Here is a 20,731-nt window from a genome sequence, read left to right as displayed (position 1 = left end):
TTCAACTATTTTATAATTTGGATTACGGCATCCCTCTTCCAGTTATAAATAGGTTGTTGGGTCCTAGCCTTAATATTTCATATTGGGTATTATATTAAGGAGTTTAAATCAACTAACTTGAATTTCTCCCATTATAGATGTCTAGTTTAGACAGCTATGGTCTTCCCAAATCTTTAGGAACAAGGTTCCTAATGAAGATGATATCCCAAATGGCAATCAAAGTGAAAGATCAATCCCTTTGTTGGGCATTTGTGGGACTAGAAATCATACTTCACTTCATCCACCTCCTCCAATAAATCTCCCTATACCACAAGTTTTAAGACTTGATAAGTTCTAAGTCACTCAATCCTTATTGGCAAGCAAAGTCTATATGTGCTAATATCTTGACGATTATGCCACATATTGACAAGTCGGGAGAGTCGGGTGTCGAAGTCTCGAGGTAGCTGGCTGCTGACTTGGTTCTTCAGTCACTCCCTGATGACAGGTCGCGACAAGACCCTTAATGATTTTACCTATTTGCTTGATGATGCTAAATCAGCAATGATTTGGAGCATTAGTAAAGCAAATTGGATTGGAAGATCTACTTTCCAAACCTATTTGGACATTGAAAATGGTGACATTGGAGGTCCAGGAAAAACTTTCTCTTCCCATTGGAAAGGGATCGGCCATAGTCAACTCGGTTGACCAAATGGTAAAGAGAAAGGTTAATTTTGTGATAGTCCCATGTACCGTTTCCAAAGAGTCCATATGAATCTGTTGCCAAAGGAAAGACATTGGTTGCGAAGCTCCTAAATTTACCTGAAACATCTTAAGGATGGTAAAGTCAATAGGTTTGACTCTACTTCAGGTAAAGTCCATTGTCTAACTCTATTAAGTTTCTATTCTGAGATTCTTATTGCATAATGTGACGAGGTCACATATTGATGTTTTAAGAATCAAAGAAAAGGTGAAGAAACTTAAAGGAAGTATATGCTGATTCTGATCGCGAAGATGGATTTCGATCGCATGGTTCGGTGATCAGAATTTTGAGTTGTTACTTAAGAGTTATGATATATTGCTTAGGAATAGATAACAATAAGTTTTCCATATGGATTGTAAGGATAAATTTTTCCGCAAAGTTTTAAAATAAAAAGAAAAATGGTTTTGATTTTATTTATTTTAAGTATCCTTACAATGGCATATGTGAAAAATTGTTGATTATATGTTTCCATTGATAAGCAATATGGGTAAATGGATTTGATTCTTTCATTAGTGGAAGTGTCATAATTTACCAAATAAGGAAAGATTCTCATCACCCAAGTTTCAGTTGGATAGAAACTTGGAATCATGCGACTTGTATTCTATGATCATGAGATTTTTTTTTATATATTTGGGAAATTAAGTCTAATTCCTTGTTCACATGTACACGTGAATCAAGTGAAGGACAAAGGGATCAGATACACTTGGGTGTGCGTTGATCAGGTCCACCACAAAGTTGATAAGATTATTCATTATGATTTACTAAAGTTTAGTAAATATGGTTATACTTACAAGTTTAAGTATAGTTCTGGATCATTGGAGAAGTTTCAATGATAGACATAATGAGTAAGAAGAATCAAATAAGGGAGAAAGATAAAAGTTTCTCTAATCTGAAGAGATGGGAGAGTACTTGAGTATCTTGCTTTATGATTATCTTAGTGATTATGAAACCATGCCACAATTGATCCTTTAAGGACACCTTAGCTCATTTTGTTTGGCTAAGGAGAGGAATCGTGAATTGTTGAAATGGTTAGATCAAAAGATAAATTATACCTCGTTCCAAAATTAAATCTTAGAGTCATACTCCATGATTAAGCCTTGAGTGACATAATCTTAAGAAAGGTTTAAAACACTTGTTAAATGTAGAGTAAAATGTGTTCTTACTCTTGTACATTTGAAATTTGTAAGTTGTGATGTTTTGGATAAAACAAAGACCAACTAAGACCAATTGTGAGAAGTGTTTAACTTGATAAGAATCTGCACTAACTCTTGAATATTCGTTTTTGTCAAGGAATGGTTCTTGACAAAGAGAATCTTATATGTCAAGAGGTCAGTGGGAGTCTTAAAAGGATCTTAAGATAGGTTCAAGAACTAATCAAGAGTTTTGTTAATCACTAGACCACGACTTGAGGTTTGTAACCTATCATGTTGACATATTCTGTGCCCATTCCAGTTAAAATTGGTTTTGCATTGGAGTTCTGAGAGTTCTCAACTGGTTGCATAACAACTTGGAAGCAATGGTAGGCCCTTGTGCTACCAGGTGGCAAGAAATTAAGACTGCAAATGTTCAGTCCATATGAATTTGGATTTGTCATTAACCTTGTTGTGTGATTATGGTTATGTCAAATTCACATGGATAGGAACACATACACCATCAAAATCTAAGTGTCATAAGGTTTCTCTCCGATTCATGAAAATGATAGTGAGGAAACTTTTTCACTAAGTAGATTTAAGTGGATAGCAAGTGTGAAGTTTGCATTCTCATGTCGTTAGTGGAGCGTGTGTGGTTAACCGGCACACTAACTAATGAGAATGGCAAAGGTTTAGACTCACATGTGAGCTATCTAAGGAAAGTTTTAGACTCCAGGTGTATGATTTGATAAAGCCTTATCAAGGCAATCTAGTATCAGAAATCTGACTAATTTCTAGGTACATGTCAAAGCTAGTGGGAGCATAAAGTGTTATGCTTGTTAGATAATAATCATTATGCTAGTGGGAGCATGATGATTATGTTGCAAGTTAGCAATGTTAATTATAGAAAACAAAAGTTTCAACTTGCTTTGAAAAAGTTGTTTTACTATAATTAAGGGAGAGAAATTTATACTTCATTCCAATTCTACAAGCTTAGAGTGAGATTTTAATCAACTTTAGTCAAGAATATATATGAATGTTATGTTGGAATGGTTCAACATAAGGAATATATATATATATATATATATATATATATATATATATATATATATATATATATATATATATATATGTTGCTTTCTCAAAATTCGGTTATGATTACGGCATCCCTCTTCATAGTTTGAATTATGAGAACATGGCAAATAAAATTTTTATAGCATGAATCGTATCCAATATACTTTGGATATAGGATCGGTTGCATGTGTTATAATATTCATCCATTCTAAATTTTCCTAATGCTTAGGGCGTTAAGAAGGGAAAATGGATTAGAACTGGATATGACTAAGATGATTAAGAAATTGTCGAGAAAAATTTGGGGTTTTCCAAAGTTTGGTTACTCATGGACAATTGGAAGTATAGAGTAAGGATCATATTGACAAATTTTGGAAAGAGGCAACTCTTGTTCAAAAGTGATGGTCAAGATGGGAATATGGAATTGTTTCCATAGGTGGAAGTTATTCTTTGAATCTATGTAATATTAAAGAACTTAATGCAAAGAAGGATGTTCAAAGGAATGTACTTTGAATTTGAGACTTCATCTCCATGGAATTGCTTTCCATTGAAATACTTTGTAATGTTTGTTGCCAAGTCTTTGTGACTTGTAAGAATATCATTACAAGAGGATCATTGCATAGATTATGGTAAATGACAAGAACTTGGTATTCTTACATTTACAATAAGGATTGGGATTGTGAAATGAGAATCATTGAGGTCATGTTCAATTGATATACATTTCACAAAGAGATGACCATATGTAAATATAGTGTGCATACTTGGAGAATGGAATAGCTATTGTTTAGAGAAACATAGTATGCATGCTTGGAGCATGGCATCATTACTGTTTCAATTCAAGTATTAAGTTGATTAATCGAAACATGAATAATGAGTGATCAATATGGTGCTTAGATAAAAGGTGTTTTATTTACACTCAAAGTGTTGAGGCCATATAGGACTAGTATTATTTTGTGTTTCACTTTGCATGTTTTGACTTCCAGAATAACTAGTTCATTCTCCTGAATGACCAAGTTATTCAAACCATCAATAGTCGGTCATATGTTGGAAGTAGATATGAATCAAGACTGTCGTGAATTTGGCTTGTATGATTTGTCTAAAGTGCTTTAGACAATGCAATAGTTGCTACAACATTCATGAGTACTCATAAGGGCTGAGTATTGGATTCAACCCACACTCATTTGGATTCACTTCATGGATTTTATCACGAGTGAATCATGAGACGATAATATCTTATATTCTTCAAACCTAGAGATATGAGTTGTTGACTATGAGTTGGTTATACATTGATTGCACGTAAACGCATTGGTAACAAGATGTTATAAAACGTGCCTTTGTGTATGATTCAACAAATAGTTAGTACAAGCATATGAGTCAAAGTTTATCCATTCCTTTTACCTTCGGGATAAAAGCAATATCTGTGGGCCCCTCGATGATTTAGTGATGACAAAACTAAGTGCTCGGCCCGGCCTGGACTGATTTGATTTGTTCAATTAGTCAGTCGTCATAAATCAGAAATCGGGAAACAACAATTGGATAGAGTAAATGATTATAATCCATGTCTCATTCCATATGATATCTAGAATGGAGGAATATATGATCACTTATCTAATGGACAAGTCATTGACAGAGGTCAGAGTTCATCGAGAAGGTCAGAGATCGACAGAAGCTTTTGAGAGCTACGATTGCTAATCGGGTTCTGAAGTCATACTTGCAATAATAGTTTTAGACTTATCCAAGTGGGAGACTGTTGGATTAATGTCTAAGTCCATAACTATAGTTGGTAAGACTTGACCCGACCCGACATGGCCCATTTGGGTTGCATGGCATCATGCACTTGGATAGACTAAAATGAGAGAAATAACACTTAAGGTTTATTAATATATTATAAGTTCTAATATATTAATAAGATTATTTAATTAGTATTGATCAATAATTGATTTAGAATTAATTATGTGATCAAAAGAAGACTAATTAAATATATGGGTTGATTGTGTAAATCATCCATACTTATATAGTGGACTAATGCTCCATGGATTATCAAGTTGGGCTCAATCCCATTGGATGTTCCATGGTGTATTTGAACCCATGGATCCAAGGAAATGGAAATCCATGACAATTAGGGTTTACCCTAATTGTAACAACTATATAAGCATCTTATTGATGTGAGAAATCGGCCACTAGATATGCATGGAGGGCAAGCCGATTCTTGAAGTGTTCTAATTTCTCTCTAAGTTATTCCAAGTGCTTATGGTGTTGTGTGAACCATTTTAGGTGTCACACTTGGGGCACTAGGCACTCAAGCTTCATGAAGACAAGCACCAACAAAAGGTATGTTATTCTAACTCGTGTTATTCAAAGTTTTGTATGCTAGAATAGAACAATACCTTGGAAAGTGGATATTTGCATGTATAATAGAGAAAACATAGATCCAAGGTATTTAGGGTTGCATGTACACTTAGGAGTTTTATATTGCTCTAAACCCAACAATAACTTTCTCTCTCTACTCTCTCTTTAAAACTCGAGTTTTGATCCAAAAACGCCCCTTCAAGCTCCAAAATCGTAGGTGATCTATCCTAGCTTGTTGTTTAACTTGTTAAGCATGTAAATATTTGTTTAAAGCATCCAAAACTCTGAAAAACTTGTGTTTATAGTTGGGGAAGATCTCCCAAAATCGTAAACTCCTATAAAGGGGTTTTGAATCCCCAAAACCCTTCCAAATCCCTTCTAGTGCTTAGATATGACTTAAGGACTTGAATATACGACCTTAGAACACCAAAACCATGTCTTTTGGGTAGTAAACATGATTTTACGGTCCAAGAACATTCTTGCACCGTAAACAATCCTTCATAGACCATAAACACCATTTAAGGTGTTAAATTGCCCCTTAAACACCTCCAAAAGCTTGCATGGGTGCCTAGGACTTTGTATCCCTTCATGTGATGCACCAAAACATGCACAAATGAGCCACAATTGAGTTTACGGTTTGGGAAGGTCTACCAAAACCGTAAACACCTCCAAAGGGTGCCTAAGTGCCCTTAACACCTTGCATGGCCTGTATTTGGGTCTAGAACTTTGCATGCTTAACCTACAACCACCAAAACACATGAAGAATGGACCAAGCATGATTTTACGGCCGTAAAATCATGTGTTTACTGCAGTAAACCCCCCAAGTGTCCTTCAAGAACCGTAAACCCCCTTTTCTAAGGTCATTTCAAGTCCCGATCACTTCCTAAGCCATTAATTCAACCCTAGAACCTTCCCTTGTGCATTGTAAGACCTTTAAACACCCAAGAACACACCACCCATCAGTTTACGGCTGTAAAATCATGGGGATATGGTCTATGGGCCATAATCTCCCTTAGGAGTTTACTCTTGAAGAGCAAACTCCATATCTAGGCCTTACGCCTCCTAAGATGCAATCCGGATCACTCCTAACACTTGAAATAAAGTGTTTCCGTATCTCGGAGTATATTATCTTAATTAATATGTGGTTCAAAGACTAATTAGATACAATTACGTATCTCTTCATATTACATAGGAACCTCGCATGTGTTCAAGCCTCGAACTGACACTTAGCATCCTAGCCGTCACATTTCTCGTCTGGTGAGTTCATACCCCTACACCTTTTTCCGTGTTTTTCAATGTTTTCAGGGGGGAATACAAGCAAAAGTACAAGGAAATCTTGTACTCAAACTTATTATTTCATTTGAAATGTTTCATATTTCGTATGTTTTTAACACTGGAAACCGTATTAACCAACCATTTAACTTGCAGAGTTAGTTTTCAAACTATTTGTGAAACTCATTATAAAATGCTATATTTTATATTTCACAAATGATTGTCCACATTATTACTGTTAAAAGCATTCACCTCCGAACTTTTGATACGTCCTTGATAACACTCCCCGTAGATACGAGAGTGAAGGACCAATAACATTAATCATAGAACTTTAAATACGTCCTTGATAACACTCCCCCTAGATACGAGAGTGAAGGACCAATAACATTAATCTTAGAACTTTAGACACATCTTTGATAACACTCCCACTAGATACGAGAGTGTAGGACCATTAAAACATAATTTTCCGTATTATTATTTTTAAATTCATTAATCTTAAGATTGGAGACACGTCCTTTGTAACACTCCCCCTAGATACGAGAGTGTAGGACTAACCCTATAACTAGAATCTCTTGGAGGGAGAACGTGACTTGAGTGTATAGATCTATATGGGATTGACTACCCCGCACCTGGCTGCTAGCTGCGGTCGGACCGACTGGTCCACAGGTGACAAAAGTCATAAAACGATACTGGCCCCGTTACGAGCCTTATCTAGTCTATTCTATGGTTACGAAACTCGCAACTTAGATATGGAAACTTTTACTACCTACTTATTAGTTTTATATATGTGTTAAAACTAATGTACTTTCCAAGGATAACCAGGCTTTCAAGATACTTCTCTTAACACTACAAGTATGGTAGATACTTGTACACTTCATTCCGAATCGATAACCAACCACAAACTTATAAGGAAAATAAGGTTTTTTCTTAGGATAGCTTAACTGTTCTTAACTAGACTGTGTAACAAATGGATAACTAAACATTTCTTATAAGAAAATAAGGGATTTTCTTGGATAACAACTTTTTCAGAAAACCAAAGGAAGCTTGTTCTTTTATAGAAACAAACCGCTTATGAACTCACCAGCTTTATGCTGATATTTTTAAAACTGCTTGTATTCTCAGGTCAACGTTAGACAGGTATCCCGCAATCTTTTGGAGAAGACGGAGCATATTAGTAGTCTCGTCTTTACTTTTGTTATACTGATGTATATATTAAACATGTAACTTTGCTTTCAAAAAAATGTGAATTTCCTATGTAATGTAATGGTTGTGTTTACTATGCTTACTATGTACATTGGTTGTGATACTTTACATGACGTCCTCCGCCCTGAGACGTTTCCGCCATCGGTTTCGGGGTGTGACAGATTGGTATCAGAGACCTCGTTTATAGTGAACTAAGTATACCGAACCTTACATGGTATATAACTATAAAGACTAAGGGGCCGAAGTGCTCTGACCTAAAAGTATACTTTAAAAATATAAGTATTTGTCAAAAGTATACAAGAATACCTAACCGCCAGAAACCGCAACTACGAGTAGAAAAAAACATAAGTAATTGGGTGTTGTACGCTGCGGTTAAACCTGGGCAGTTATGTAGTCGTGTCTAGGGCCAACATGTGCTTAGGAGTGACTGTGGTGTGCAACATGCCTAAAACTTACCAAATATCCAAACAATGAGTCATCATTGCAGCGAAACATAAAATACTATGGGAGTATTTTCTAGAATCAACTTCTCCATAGAAATCCTCGTTCAAGTGTTGCTACTCATTTCCCTTAGCGATAAATTCCCTTGCTGTGGTAGCTTTCCTATATATTATCGCATAGTAGAACACTTTATCTGCCATAATGAGACATCTCTTGTTCCATGTCACTTGATTTAATTCAGAGGACTTACTATCCTCTCTTTCCTGACCATTTTAGATAAAGATGCTTCCAAAGAAAAGACCAAACTCAAAGAACAACAATTCTCCTCCACCACCATCTCCCTCTCCATTTGATCCCGCCATGTTCCAAGCAGTTGTTACTGCTGCTGTGGTTGCTGCCATGTCAGAAATGAACCCCAGTGGTTCAGGCAGACCATGAGGTGGTACTCAGCCCCAAAACCAGGAAGGTAGCCAGGGACACCAAAAATAATGTTCCTACAAAGCCTTTATGAACGCAAAATTCACACCCTTCAATGGAACTGGAGGTGTCATTGTCCTAACTCGATGGTTCGAGAAAATCGAATCTATTTTCGAAATCTGTGGCTGTTCAGAATCTGATAAGGTGAAGTTCACCGCTTGCACTTTCACCGATAAATCCCTGACTTGGTGGAACGGCCGAGTCAAATCCCTAACCCTGCATGTAGCCAATGCTATGGGTTGGGAGAGCGTGAAGGAGCTTCCGCTTGCGAAGTACTGCCCAAGGTGCGAAATGCAAAAGCTGGAGCATGAACTCTGGAACCTAAAGATGAAGGGTTCCGATATCGCCGCTTACACTTCCAGATTTGATGACTTGGCGCTTCTCTGTCCGGGAATGGTTACCCTGGAAAGCAAAAAGATTGAGAGATTCATCTGGGGGCTGACTCAGCCAACCAAGGGAAATGTTTTGGTTGTGAAACCAGACACCTATGACAACACCAAATGCCTAGCGCAAACTCTGATTGACCATGGTGACGATCTCGAGGAAGTGACCATCGCTCCTCAGCCGGCTAAAGGGAGCAGTGAAAATAAGAAGAAATCCTGGGGCAAACGGAAGCGTTAGAGTTCGCAAGGATCCTCCAAGAAGCAACAAACTGTGGCAGTCCACGCTTCTACTACCCCCGTTACTATTTCTGCCTCCGCTTCCACAGCTCAAACACCTACCAGTAGGTATGCTGGTACCCTTCCACGATGTGAGAAGTGTAACTTCCACCATAACCTCGGTCCATGTCGTGAACTGTCATGCTGCAGCTGTGTCAAAAAGCGGCACATGGTGCGAAACTGCAAGACACCAACCCAATCAACAAATCAAGCTTTCGGAGCGGCTGTCGGTCAGGCCTGCTATGGTTGCGGTGAAGTTGGGCATTTCAAATGAAACTGCCCCAAGGCAGCAACAACTGGAAACACCGGGATAGTTCTAACTATGGGACAAGATGAGGCAGTCGCTGATCCCACCGTTGTCTCGGGTACGTTCCTTCTAGACAACTCTTATGCTTGCACCCTTTTCGATTCTGGTGCTGAACGAAGTTTTGTAAGCCATTCATTCTAACATCTTTTCAAACATAATCCCCAACCATTAACCGAAGCGTTTACCGTCTAGATGGCTAACGGTGAGAAAGAGAACGCTAACGATATATTCATAGGCTGTACCCTTACCCTGAACGATCATTCTTTCCCCATTCAGCTAATGCCAGTTTCCATAAAGAGCTTTGATGTTATCATTAACATGGATTGGTTGAGTCCCAATGATGCTGATATCCTTTGTTACGAAAAAGCCATCCATCTCAATCTCCCCTCTGGCCAAACTCTCATGATCTACGGTGATAAACTTAGCTCCAATCTTCGCATCATTTCCTGCATCAAAGCTCAAAAGCTTCTTCGAAAGGAGTGTTACGCATTCCTAGCTCATGTAATCAACGAAAAACAAGAAGTTAAAGACCTCGAGAGCATCCCCGAAGTCTGCAACTTTCTTGATGTCTTTCCAGAAGAGCTCCCGGGAATTCCTCCCGAACGTCAAGTCGAGTTTCGCATCGACCAAATTCCTGGAGCAAATCCTGTAGACAAATCTCCATATCGCTTAGCTCCAGTAGAAATACAGGAGTTATACGTCCTTGATAACACTCCCCCTAGATACGAGAGTGAAGGACCAATAACATTAATCATAGAACTCTAAATATGTCCTTGATCAGACTCCCCCTAGATACGAGAGTGAAGGACCAATAACATTAATCTGAGAACATTAGACACGTGTTTGATAACACTCCCCCTAGATACGAGAGAGTAGGACCATTAAAACAAAGTTTTTTGTATTATTATTTTTAAATTCATTAATCTTAGGATTGGAGACACGTCCTTTGTAACACTCCCCCTAGATACGAGAGTGTAGGACTACCCCTGTAACCAGAATCTCCTGGAGGGAGAATGTGACTTGAGTGTATAGATCTATATGGGATTGACTACCCCGCACCTGGCCGCTAGCTACAGTTGGACCAACTGGTCCACAGGTGACAAAAGTCATAAAACGATACTAGCCCCGTTACGAGCCTTATCTAGTCTATTGTATGGTTATGGAACTCGCAACTTGGATTATGGAAAGTTTTACTACCTACTTATTAGTTTTATATACATGTTGAAACTAATGTACTTTCCAAGGATAACCAAGCTTTCAAGATACTTTTCTTAACACTACAAGTATGGTAGATACTTGTACACTGCATTCCGAATCGATAACCAACCACAAACTTATAAGGAAAATAAGGGTTTTTCCTTGGAAAGCTTAACTGTTCTTAACTAGACTGTGTAACAAATGGATAACTAACCTTTTCTTATAAGAAAATATGGGATTTTCTTGGATAACAACTTTTTTAGAAGACCAAAGGAAGCTTGTTCTTTTATAGAAACAAACCGCTTATGAACTCACCAGCTTTATGCTTATATTTTTAAAACTGCTTGTATTCTCTAGTCAACGTTAGACAGGTATCCCGCAATCTTTTGGAGAAGACGGAGCATATTAGTAGTCTCATCTTTACTTTTGTTATACTAATGTATATATTAAACATGTAACTTTGCTTTCAAACAAATGTAAATTTCCTATGTAATGTAATGGTTGTGTTTACTATGCTTACTATGTACATTGGTTGTGATACTTTACATGAGGTCCTCCGCCCCGGAATGTTTCCGCCATCGGTTTCGGGGTGTGACAGCTCCTAACAATTGTAACGGCCGAAAAATACAACCAATTTTTAAATTTTTCAAAAACATCTTGATTCCATCAAATCTTTACAAAAAGGTTTTCAATACAAAACATTTAACGTGTTCCCAGAATCACAATACTATGAAATCATGAGGAGCGGTACGATCACGCCTTCGCCTTGCCACAGCCTCCTGAAGAACCTGAAAAACATGAAACCACAACTGTAAGCCCAAAAGCTTAGTGAGATATCCCCAAAATACCAACCACACATACGCCCTTCCAGGCCACGACCTTCCGGTCCAAATCGTATTGCCTTCCGGCCCATAACATATTGCCTTCCAGCCCGTAACATAAAAAGCATACAGAACATAGAACATAGAACAGCCATGCATATCGGATCAAACTCCAGTCTAAGCAACCGTGTGCACATAACATATAATCATATAACAGTTCACAGTCAGCAAATCGATCAAACAGATCACGTAGCATATGATCATCCTAACCAGGATACCGACCTAGCCGATCACTAACATAACATCACCCTACGACTCAGCCAACATACTAATTATGCACATACGCCTTTCCAGGCCATGACCTTCCGGTCCACATCACAATGCCTTCCGGCCCACAACATATAATGCCTTTTGGCCCACAACATATAATGCCTTCCGGCCCATACCATAACAACAGACAACTACCCGAATTTCCATCCGATAAAGGGACGGCCTTGGTGCCTTAAACCCTATTGATATAGTGAGGATAACTCTCCTCGAAACTGCCGATCGAACAGATAACCCAAGCTGCTCCGATCACTGACACGATCTCCACCACTGGACAACCACCAATGCACTGAACTCAAAACAAAAATCAACAATTACCAAAATGCCCCTGGAAACTACTGGTCAACCCTTGGTCAAAGACAAGATCATAGTCAACCCCTGACTGACTCTACTCGCCGAGTCAACCCGATGACTCGCCGAGTCCCCATACTGAGAACTTCCCTCACTCCGCGACCTAACTCGCCGAGTCACCCTGAGACTCGTCGAGTTCAACAACTCCGTGTCCACTCACACATAACTCACCGAGTCATCCCTTGACTCACCGATTCCCGACTCGACTAGCAAATATTGGAACTCTTCGACAAGACTCGCCGAGCCCAAGAACAGACTCGCCGAGTCTAAGGCTATGTTCAACCTACTCGCCGAGTTGTTCATACAACTCGCCGAGTTCCAGGCCATCTTCATCCAACTCGCCGAGTTGTTCTTCCAACTCGCCGAGTCCCAGCTCATCTTCAAGCAACTCGTCGAGTATACCCATGCGACTCGCCGAGTACCACCGGTCTGAATCCCTTCAGAAGCATTCCAGGCCATGCAATTGATCCAAAACATAGTTCTAGCCTCCTACAGCTCATCCATCACGTAAAGTGGCAACCTTTACGTGAATCCATAGAGATCTAGGCCATTTACGCATTGGGCTTGGGTTTGGGACATGATGGCTCCACTAAACACTCCAACATAGGGACTTTCAAGCTGTCTGATCCTTCTCCATTGCAGATCTGAGGTAGCAACCTCAGGTCTACCCTCTAGACTCCAATTACATCCAAAGACAAGCTCCCCACAAACCCCAAAATGAAGAAACAACATGACAATAGCCCAAGAACGAGATATTACCTCCAAGGAATGCCCCAACTGCAATGAAACTCGAATCCAAGAAAAGCCCCTTGCTCCAAGCCTTCAAACTCCCAAAATTCCTTCAACAAACACCTCCTTCAAGCACCAAAATGAGATAAGATCACTCACACACGAAGGCTAAGGGTTTCTGGACTTGAGGATGAATAAAGAGGCTGAGAGGGGGGCTGTTATGTTCTTTATATAGGGCTCAACCCCGAGAATTAGGGTTTTCTCCACTCAGCGCCTACTCGCCGAGTCCATCTTACTGACTCGCCGAGTCGGCTACTCAACACGCCACCCAGTCATGACTCTACTCGCCGAGTCACTCTTTCCCAAATTACTCTTTTAGCCCTTCTACTCTACTCTTGATATTTCAGGATGTTACAATTCTCCCCCACTTAAATTAGGCTTCGTCCTCGAAGCCTACTGCAATTCTATCCCAACGATACTCCCACAACGCGCCACCTGGCCTTAACTGGGCCAATTCCTCAAGGCATACCCATCGAAACTCAAACACACTTTCTCTTTCCTTACGGTGTCCTGACCATCGTCTCGAGCCGGGCACCGACTGTTCCCTCTGATAATCACACTCAACAACCGAGAATTACCCATGACACATCACTGCCCCAAATCTCAACAATCACTCGGCCCATAAGAGCTAGAAAGCCATGAACCATCGGATCCCCGATCCGAATCCCACTCTATCCATTCCGTGACGACAGAAAGACTCGTTCTCAATCTCAGAGCAACTCCCACGAGTTCTCCTCTTGAAACCAGATACACAAGCTGAACTTTCTCCAGTACCCTCAGGTTGGGAAAACCCGATACACTGATGATATCCTCCAACATCCCCTAGGATGAACCACTAATACATATCCAATACCCTTATCAGAATCACACTGAGAGCCCAAGACTCTCTCCCTGCATCCCTCCCGAGTCTCCTGGCTCTACATCAGCGAAATTCCTCCGCAACCTCAGCAGACATCCCAAGCCAGATGAGCTTCTATTCCATTGCCGCAAACACGCTGCTCAAAAACCATACTCGAATTAATCTAATCATAACTCTGCTCTGCCACCTTCACTTTCGTGAACTTGCACTCCCTCTCGAAGTTACACACCTCTCTCACTCCCTTTTCCAAGGAATCCACTTGGCCATATTGCCACTCCAACAAGCGCCACAGTGCTCGCCCAACGCTACACCACCCTTTTTAGCGTATCCGCTATCCATCCAGCACACATACTCCGACTCTCATCGTAGGGACTCTCAAGCCCCTACACTATCTCTACTAATCAAGATCACTACCCGGGGCCAGACCTTCTAATGCAATCACACCGCAACATACACCATCCATATCCTCAAACTGATCCAACAATACCTGCAGAGTCTTCAGCATGACTGGACCACCTCACCAGGACTTCAGTCCATCTGGACCACTCTAAGAACCTTCAGCCAATCTGGACCGCTCTCAGTGTCTTCAGTTTGGCTGGACCGTTCTCTGAGCCTTCGGTCTGACTGGTACGCCTTCCGGCCTTCAGTCTATCCGGACCGCTCAACTAGCATTCAACATTCCGAGCTATCCCCCTCGGAGGTCTTCCCATGCATACCGTTCTAGCCCTCAAGGGGTTCCGAACTCTAACTCCATCATACCTACTCGATCCCGGCCTGCTCTCAAGCCCTCCTCAATAAAATACTCTAGGTCTGTATCCCGCCCCGCATGCTCGACACTTACGCCTATCAGCCTATACTCTAGGTTGACAGAACACTTGCTGACTCCCAACAGCTAAGCACTCTCAAATACTCATCGATCTCCCGGAGAATTCTCCAATTCTCCCCCACTTGGGCACTAACTAACAACCACCGGTCGCCATCACCGACCTCCAAGAGCAACTCTTTCACAAAGAAAACACTTACACGCGGACTGCTTCCCACAAGCATAAACAACCTTAACAAGACATCACATCAACACCGATCAACCTGCTCGAAAGAAACTCAATCTGCATCTAACCACTCCTCATAAAGCAGATGTCACTCGACCTGCAACCAAATGTCGGGTTTCCACTAATAACCCCCATGAATGATAACCAAAAGAATTCCCAAAACAACAACCCATAATCAAAAATACAACCCGCAAAAATGTCGAATACCGCATCGAAAACCACACAAAGATACCAGCACAAAAACAATACACCACAATAATCACAAGATAACAAGACATCAAGAAGGAAACATACCCGCAGCTGCATCCGACACTGCCCTGACCTCCTCTGCTTCAAGCTGAAAAGCACGATCCTGAGCCCTTGGGGGCTCCGCTCCACTCTGACGTCCACCTGTGATCCTCAACGTGGCCGGTGATGGAGCCTGCACCGGTCCTGCAGCAGGCTGTGGACAGTTGACCCTCAAATGCCCAACCTGATGACAATGATAGCAAATCCTCAAATCCCGAACTGGTGCTGACTGCCGACAATCCCTCGCATAGTGCCCCTCCATCTCGCACTTGCGGCATGCACCACTGGACCTACAAACCCCGGTGTGACCCCTCCCACACTTCCCTCAAGTGTGGCTGCTCAGATCCTCCACTCTAACATCAACGGTCTTGGACCGTTTCGGCGCCGGCTGCGACTGCACCGGAGCCTGCCTTAGCTCACGCAAGTGCAACTCAATATCTAACTCACGCCGCCTAGCGGCCTCCTGCAACTCCAACAAGGTCTCGCACCTCTGTGCAGACACAAACTGCCTGATGTCCCTCTTGAGCATGATCAGATATCGAGACATGTGAGCCTGCTCCGAAGCGAACACTGGGCGAAACATCGCCCTCTCAGTGAACATCCTGGTGATCTCAGTCACTGACTCCGAACCCTGCTTCAGCTCAAGGAGCTCCTTAGCCAATCTCTCCCTCTCAACTTGTGGAACATAACGAGTGCTGAACATCTCTCTGAACTGATCCCATGATACTGCAGCCCTCTTCGCATCTGAATATGACCCCGTGGTCAATCTCCACCAATCCTTCGCCCCAAGCCTCAACAGGTTCAGAGCACACCTCATGTGACAACCCGATATTTCAACTCGTTGTAACGACCAAAATGGGTCAAGTATTGTAACCACTTCTGAATAATAAAAAGTTACATGTATAAATAAGTTCTACTTAATTTCCTTCTATGATTAAATGTCTTTGAAACATAATCGTACGTGAAAAGAATGCCCAAATCCGACTTCATATAGCGAAGATGTGATTTTTCCAAGTTCGGCTTAGCAACAGACAGCTAAAAACTCGAATCGGAGATCGAGCGACTTTTGGCCAGAATGACCTAAACGAGAATCGAAGGTCTCGACAATGGTATTCCAGCGGTAAAAAGTCTGGCAAAAACCGACATCAGATAAAGAAGTTATGAATTTTCTAAGAAATTCCTTAAACACGATGGATTTTTAATAAATAATAAAAATATAATTTTGGAATTTGCCGACGGAGTCTAAACGAAAGTTGTAGAGCGTAGTCTCACCTACGCGAGGATATAAAGACCATCGAAAACGGAGTTCGTATGAAGAAGATATGGATTTTTGAAGTTTATTAAATATATTAATTATTTATTTAATTCAAAATTCGGATATTATCCGAAGGGGAGTCAGCATCCTCCTCCGAAGTACGCGCTGCGTACTCCTGTACGCCCCGCGTAACCGAGAGGATTGGCCTCGGATCGTCCACGTCGCCATATCCGAGGAATCCGATCCATCCGACCCGCCCGACCCGTCCGACCCGACGTCCCATCCGACCCAGCGTCCCATCCGACCCACCTCCCCAGCAACCCGTCCCATCCGACCCGAGAACCCAACAACCCGTCCCATCCGAACCGAGGCAGTCGAGGCTTCGGTCATGCATGACGTACGCGTACGCAGCGCGTACGAGCGTACGCCCCGCGTACCGAGGCAGACCAGCCTTTCTATAAATAGGATGCGAGGGTTTCCAAAGAAAGAGTTCATTTCTCTTCTCTCTCTCTCTCAACATTTCCTCATTTTCCGTGTCCGTTCAAACCCGAAGCTCTGGTCTTTTTGGCTCAAGTCCCGAAGGTCGATTTTGCTCCCGAAATTCCCGAGAATCCCGAGGAAAATCCGTTTCCCGAGACGAAACTTTTCCCGGTTTTCCATCTCGCTATCTCCAAAACTTTCAAGTGAGTTTCATACCCCTTAATCAACCATTTTAATTATTCTAAATACTTTTATATTCTTTCAAGGGGGGGATTACAAGTAAAACACACGAGTATTATCGTGTGTTACATAAAGAAACTCTTTTATATACTGTTATATATTCAAATCACATGCGATTTATAAACATTTAAAGGAACTTTTATATATATATATATATATAACATATGTCACAATAGCATCTTACCTTTTAAAATATAATGTTGTTGTAATGCATGTATAAACTAAACTGTTCTTAGATTTTTCTTGTCTATCCTAGACTCTACACCAAAAATCTGTACTTTCATAAACAAGTGATTTCATTTCTCAATATTTCTAAACAAACAAGACACGCTTTTTGGAAACTATAATAGGTATAGTTTTACGAACAGATTTCTAACTCTTATGTACTAGAATCATATATTTCAAGAAGTTTACTTTCGTATACAAGAACAAACGTAACATTTTGACAAGTAGATCTGTTTTTATACCACGGATTTGTGAGACGCTAACTTCATGTATGTTCGAGTACACATTTCAAGTCCTGTCTTATATACCAGAATCCCTTGGAGGGGGAGCGTGGTGTTTGTGTATAGATCTATACGGGCTTGACAAACCCGCGCCCTGACTGTTAGCTGCAGTCCACCGTTTGGGGTGACAAACGTCATAACATTCCAACGCCTGAAGAACGTTGTGTATAGGCATTCAGAGTCAATAGTATGGTTATAAAGCTCACAAGGGGTATTAAAATGCATTGATTTACAAGGTTTTCAAATTCATTGGTTCTTTTACATTTACATACATTTTAGAAACAAACATTGGTCTTGAGTGAAGGCTACTTTTATACTAGTAGAAAATATTGGATTTTCTAACCACAAACAAACGAAGATAAAACAGTTCAGTTCATTCAAACATTGTCACTTAAATACTTATGAAATTCACCAGCTTAAATGCTGATCTACCCTTTCAAAATTACTTGTATGTCCCAGGGAATCAGTAATTTCAGGTATTCATTTCGCTTTTGATGAAGGGATGCTGCGGCGCCAGTTTAATCTCGTATTTTGACATCATATTGTAATTGAGTTTTGAACATGTAACTTTTGAACAAATGTAAACTTTCAATTATATATATGATGGTTGTATTGCTTTCTTTACTATGTATTCATTTGTTACGTTACCACATGAAGTCATCCGCCCCCGAACGTTTCCGCCGTTCAGGTTTGGGGGTGTGACAGATTGGTATCAGAGCAATGTTTATAGTGAACTAAGTATATCGAACCACATAAGATATACAAACTATAAATGCTTAAGGGACTAATACTCTCTGACAAAACAAATTTTCTTTTTACACTTAAGCAGCATTTCGTTCAACTTAAATTGGTAGTTCATTTAAGTACAAATACATGCATACCACGAACTATTTTTCATGTTATACAACTATACAAGTATTTAGACAAGTTGACACTACGATTAAGACTCGATATATGTAATCAGATTTTGGACAAATATAGCGTGATCAACTATATTTGCCCAAGATTGGACCAACGTATATCGAGGAATGATCGTAGTAAGCAACAAGTCAAAACTTACCAAACCATTACAAGAATCAAACACAAGAACTTAAATACTATAGGAGTATTTTGCTATCTAAACTAGTTAAACTTACATGTTTTACATGTTCCGACTTTATTCAATTCTTATAACCCTATTTCTCGTACAGTCAAATGGCTGGATTTCACCACCCTGGCGACCCCTACTTTCCCAACCAAGGCAACGGAGGATGGATCGAAGATGATCCCGAAGAGGACGAGGAACCCATAGAAGTGGGTGATGACTCCGGTACCGACTCAGAGCCGGAAGTTATCGATCCACCACCCATTCAACCTCCCGTCTTCGTAAGGAACTTTCAAGGACCGACTCCCGTCTGGGGAAGTCACCTCCACCATTGGAGCCAACAGCAAAACCTACGCCCTCCCTACGGCATGTGCCGGGACTTCTATGATGTCCGCGGCGGAGGTTCGGCTGATCGAGCACTCCCGGTAATGGTGGGTAAGTTAGCCAATCAGTCCTATCAGTCTGGAGTACAAGCTAGCCGACTCCGGGATATCAACGTGGAAGTGCAGGTTCACACTTCTGACATCCGTAGGCTGGAAAAGATGCAAGACAATGAACAATTCCAAGCTGAAGCGTTTCAAGCGCAAATGATTGCAGCCCTCGCCGAACTAAGGGAACAACAAGCCGCCTTCGATAGGCGTCTAATGGAGTCAAAGCAATCAGATACGGAGTCAAGCTCCAAGCGCAACCTTCGACGCAAGTAGTGCTTGCCTAGGACTCAAATTTTGTTATAGCTTAGGACCTCGGCTAAAAGTCTTTAAATTTCTCGAACTTTGTAATCGGAGACCCTTATAGGGGTCAAATTTTCATGATCGTTGTAACAACTTTTATATTAATATAAGTGGCACTATTACTACTATGTTGAGTATTCCGTTCGAACCTTGAATGGTCTTTGTGAACCCAAATACTTGTTTCATACCTTCAGTCTTACAAATAACTTTCATTCTTCTATTGTAAGACTCATACTATCAGCTGTTGTTGAACTATAGCGATTTAATTCATGAGACACATACATTTTCCATTCTATGAAATTCTTATCCTTGTCTTTTCAAGCTATAGTTGAAGGATGCCTCCGCGTAGGAATCCAAGGCGAAACAACGGTGAGGAAGCACCTATACCACCACCACCTCCACCACCCCAATTTGATGCTGTTATGTTTCAAGCAGCAGTCACCGCAGCGGTGGCAGCTGCCATGTCACAGATCAATAACTCGAGTACTAATGGCTCGGGATCTGGCACACACCTATCCAACCATGGCGAGAGTCATGGACCACCTCGAGAATGCACCTATAAGGACTTCACTAATGCCAAGCCCCGGATGTTTTATGGTACTGGTGGTGTGATGGCCCTGAGGCAGTGGATCGAAAGGACGGAGGCAGTCTTTGAAATATGCTCCTGCCCCGAGCACAGCAAGGTCAAATTTGCAACTTTCACCCTTCTCGATAAAGCTTTAACTTGGTGGAATGGCCACGTTAAAGTACTTACCCTAATCGTGGCAAACTGCATAAGCTGGGAGAGCCTGAAGACCATGATGATGAGAGAATACTGCCCACGGGGGGAGATTCAAAAGCTTGAACACGAGCTATGGACTCTCGGAATGGTTGGTACCGACATCGCTACTTATACCAACAGATTCTGCGAGCTGGCAATCCTTTGTCCAGATATGATTGCTCCCGAGAGCAAGAAGATAGAAAGGTACATCTGGGGACTGACGCCCCAAATGCGATCAAGCGTGTTAGCTTCTAAACCTGACACCTTTGAAAGTGCTAAGGAACTGGCACAATCTCTGATCGACTACGGAGGTCATCAGAACTCAACCACTTCTGCACCAGCCCCA

Source organism: Lactuca saligna, chromosome 2 (genome assembly GCF_052625555.1).
Source record: "Lactuca saligna cultivar CGN05327 chromosome 2, ASM5262555v1, whole genome shotgun sequence".
Classification (NCBI taxonomy): domain Eukaryota; kingdom Viridiplantae; phylum Streptophyta; class Magnoliopsida; order Asterales; family Asteraceae; genus Lactuca; species Lactuca saligna.
The sequence above is the reverse complement of the archived record's forward strand: the minus strand, read 5'-3'. Positions refer to the sequence as shown.